General features: G+C 37.6%; 1 pseudogene; it reads right to left on the bottom strand.

Moving 5' to 3' along the window:
• Positions 1-2,846, bottom strand: part of LOC132188036 (monocopper oxidase-like protein SKU5) — a 5,749-nt pseudogene extending 2,903 nt beyond the window's left edge.
• Between the last annotated feature and the right edge of the window lie 1,649 nt (positions 2,847-4,495).

Here is a 4,495-nt window from a genome sequence, read left to right on the forward strand (position 1 = left end):
CACAAAGACAAAAATGACTACAAACAAATAAAATTTAAAACTAAAAAAAAAAAAAAGGTGGAAGAGGGTAGCTCGGCCACCCATTTTGGCTAAACCATCCCAAGGCCATGGGTATAGTTTGATCACCCCAAAATGGTCATTGAAGGTGTTTAGATGATAGTTTGGCCACTCTCTTTTTTTTTTTCTTTTTTTTTTCATTTAGGGGTATTCAGATGATGGTTTGGCTTTTTTTTTTTTTTTTTTGCCATTTGGGGATGTTCATAAATTAGTTTGGCCACCCCTTATGCACCCCATAACCATTTGAATAAAAATTGTAATATCCCTAATGATTTACTTGTTTCTCAATGTTATGTAATATAATAAGAGTAGTAAAAATGTTACCTAATGGATTTAGCTTGACTGATGGAGAATTCCATATCAAATGGGTCAGGCCCAATTGGAAGAGGCCCACTAGGAAGTGTGGTGGAGTTATCATAGTGTAGCACACCAACGCCCACAAGCCCGCTCAACTCAATGAAATTATTATACATTTTAGGAGTTGCCACCATGAAATAATCTGCCGTGCTTTGATTGGCTATGACAAGAACAGTGTACAACTACCCAACATCCACATCAAGAGAATCCAACCTAATATGATTGGTGTAAGATCCTTCTGTTTCAACCAACATCATTCGATGATATTGAATTCTGAAATTGAAGCTCCACGCCACACCTACATTCGATATCCTCAACCTGTAACTTTTCCCAGTATTCCATTTTGTCAACACAATTTAAGGTCACGTGTAATAAGGTTGTCTTATTGAACTATAATAGGCCACTTATGATTGTAAACTCCACTGGACCATCGGCTTGAGGAGATATTCGAACAATCTAAGTACCTGAATAACCTCTCACATGATCAGGTTGCCCTAAGATTATTCGGATCCCACATAGTTGAACAGGTATTCGGACAATTTGAGCAGGTGAGACCCGAACAACTCGCCATTGGAAGACCTGATTGGACCAAACGAAAATTTTCCATTTGTACCTTGTGTGACAGCAAAAGACTTGTGGGTTTTTGCAAGAGGATCCAAATATGAGCATTTGCCATTCATCAGCATTCTATCAGGGGGACTGTTGTAAGCTGTAAGCTTGGTGTTCATCATAGACCTCACATCCTGTCACATTTTATGTGCGAACATATATAAGTGCATATCCACAAGAATAGCTAGACTCCTTATATTAATTAAATTTAGACCGTTGAAAAAAATATGTTAATGTATTCTTGGTAAAAACTGTCGACTGTTTATCTCCCCAATATGGTTCCTAGAGAAGATGGTGAAGTGGAATTACCTTGTAACTTGTTGAATACCAATCACCAATAAGAAGATCAAAGTCTACTTGAGGTTTGGGAAAGGGCACCGAGATGACTTGGCGGTTGTTAACTCGAATTGGGCCAAAGCCACCCCCAGCTTTATGGAAGTTGATGGAGGGAAAATAGAAGAAGCTCCTAATTTGGTCCTTCGCTTGGAACACATAACTCCAGTTCTTACCGGCCGGAATTGGGCAGTTGGTGTCGGATAGGGGTGAAATAGCGGTTGCGGTTAGCGGTTAGTGGCTAAAATCGCTAACCGCAACCGCCTAGGCGGTTAGTAAATTTTACTAACCGCCTCCGCTAACCGGGTAGCGGTTAACCGCCTAGGCGGTTAACCGCCCGGTTAGCGGTTAACCGCTTTGGAATAACCGCTTTTTTTCTAACCGCTTTTTTGGGCTTTTTTTGGGCTTTTTTCTTTGGACCGATTTTGGGCCGGGTTTGGACCGGGTTTGGGCTGGTTTTGGGCTCACTTTAAACATTTTTTTTCTCATTTTAAACATTTGTTTTTTCCCTTTTCATGGCCATTTTAGCATTAAAAATTGCTATATACCAAAATCTTGTTGGCCACCTTCTACAAATCTACACATCATATAATATACAAATAAAATTACAACAAAATCATCACTTCACTTGTAGTCTTATACATAAACTCACAAGCAAATTCATAAACTCACACATAGAAATAAAATAAAACACAAACAAATTCATAAACTCACAAGCAACCAAAAAAACCAACATATATGGTTAAACTTGAAGCTTGAGGCTCATTTCAATCAACCAAAAAAAGTTCATAAACTCACAACTTATTGTTATTATATATATATAATATATAAATATATATTATATTTTTAAAAAAAGCGGTTAGCGGGTAGCGGTTAGCGGATTTCCAAAACCTACTAACCGCTAACCGCAACCGCCTAGGCGGTTAGCGGTTTTTACTAACCGCTTTCAAAGCGGTTAGGCGGTTAGGCGGTTAGCGGTTAACGGTTATAGCGGTTAGCGGTTAACGGTTGCGGTTAGGCGGTTTTAAATTTCACCCCTAGTGTCGGAGACTCCATCTTAACACGAATTCAATCTTTGTCGTATGCCATTCCTGCACCCACTAACAAGTTATTTTCTTTCCTCCCATTTTGAAAGAAATGGGAGAGTCTCCTTTTACCAGGTTATGAGTAACGGCTCATCCATATCATTGAAGATGTTGACATGGATATTATTGTTGGTGGTTGCGCTGATAAGTGGTCCAGGGAACATCCCATTGATGGTGATAATCTGTATATATGTTTGAAACACAAAAATTCATATGGCAATTAACAATTTTAGCTCTGGCCTCTTTCCCATGGGTGTGTGGTGAAAGATAATTAGTTTATATCGGTTGGGCTGTAGAAACTGGCTTGATTGTGTTGTCGATTTGGATGTGCCATTCCAAAAAAATATCAGCACCAGAGGTTACCCAAACAAGAGTTGATGAACAATAATCACTACCCCACGCCATTGCATGCATAGCCTTTTTTTTCCTGTGATTTTCTTATTTCTTCCTCGGCCCTTCACATTTAGGAGTCTGGTTGTTCAAATAGCCATAGCTTTCCAAGTTGGTTTTGATGAAAAAATTTATTAACATAAATATATAAATAAGAAAGTGGGGAAGCTTTGAGGGAGCACAAAGAGCCAAGCATATATATAAAAAAATGAAAAGAAAGAACTCTACTTTGTATGAATCAAAAAACCAATGGGGAATTTTGGAATAATTAAGATTCAAATTAATCATCTTTTGGTTATTGCGGCCTTGTTTTACTCGTTACTTAAGAGGAGGCTGTGGGCCTACCATAATTTCTATGTTATTCAAGTAGCCTAATAGTAGATGATCTCAATCCTAGAGTACTATTACAGCTTTTATTACAATCTTTTTGCGAACTAACATGGTAATCTACATTTTATAGAAATGAGTGTCACGTGACGGTCCACATTTCAATAACTAACATGATAAGTAGGGGTGTCAATTCGTGTTCGCTTATCAGGTTTGAGTTGTGTGGAAACATGGGTATAAGACTATAATTCAAGCATAAACCAACCCATTAAATTAAAGAAGTCAAATTCCTCAATCCCGACCTGTTAATTATATGTTCGATTTGTGTCGGATTCACGAGTTATGTCAAAAATTGTCAACCATAAATGTCGCATGTCGAGTTCAAATCCTGTTGAGGCATGCGTATAAAACTATACAAGTCAACTACAACCTAACCTATTTATTTAAATGAGTCAAACTCTTCAACTCTAATCCGTTAATTTCGTGTCAACAATTACTAACCTTAGTGGTAAGTATCACATAGACTACGGCATCAATTTGTAAACATAGTAATTAAGTATCAATTGGACTATCGGATGGCTATCCACATTTCAATAACTAATTCAATAAGTGTGATATGAATTGTAACGCGAGCAACTTATAATAAAAGATGTAATGCCTCTACAGCCAATGGCAAAGCCACTTGAGGTTTTGCGGATGCCGCAAAGCTTTTTTTTTTTTTTAAAAAAAGATGATTTGCTATTTTCCTACCCAAGTTCTACACGGCACCCCCAAAAATGACCCATGTCGTATTAACTAATATGGTATGGTTTAAGTGGTGTAAGTCACTTAAAATATGTCATGTCAGTCGGTGCGACATAAGTGTGATAAATTGATGTGAAGAATAACATTATTCGAAAAGTTGTATTTGCAAAATTGGATTGAGTGGACAAAAATGGAATTCTACGTATAATTTTCCAATTGTCAAAGATCTCAATTTGTTTGTTTTAGGCTTTTAGCAAGGCAGGTGAAAACATCATTTTACCTAATGAATTTAGTTTGATCAAGTGAAAAATCCAGATCATTTGGGTCAAGCCCACTGGGCAAAAGCCCATGTACTTGTGTATTGGAATTGGAGTAGTTTAGCACCCCAACACCCACAAGGCTTTTAAAATCATCAGAGTTGATGAGTTTAGGAGCTGCTACATTGTAATAATCTGCATCATTTTGATCGGCTATGACAAGAACAGAGTAGGACTGGCCAACATGCACGTCCAGGGAATCCAATGTGATCTGATTGGTGTAAGACCCTTCTGTTTCAACCAACACCATTTTATGGTTTTGTATTCTGAAATTGA

Source organism: Corylus avellana, chromosome ca7, assembly GCF_901000735.1.
Source record: "Corylus avellana chromosome ca7, CavTom2PMs-1.0".
Lineage (NCBI taxonomy): Eukaryota > Viridiplantae > Streptophyta > Magnoliopsida > Fagales > Betulaceae > Corylus > Corylus avellana.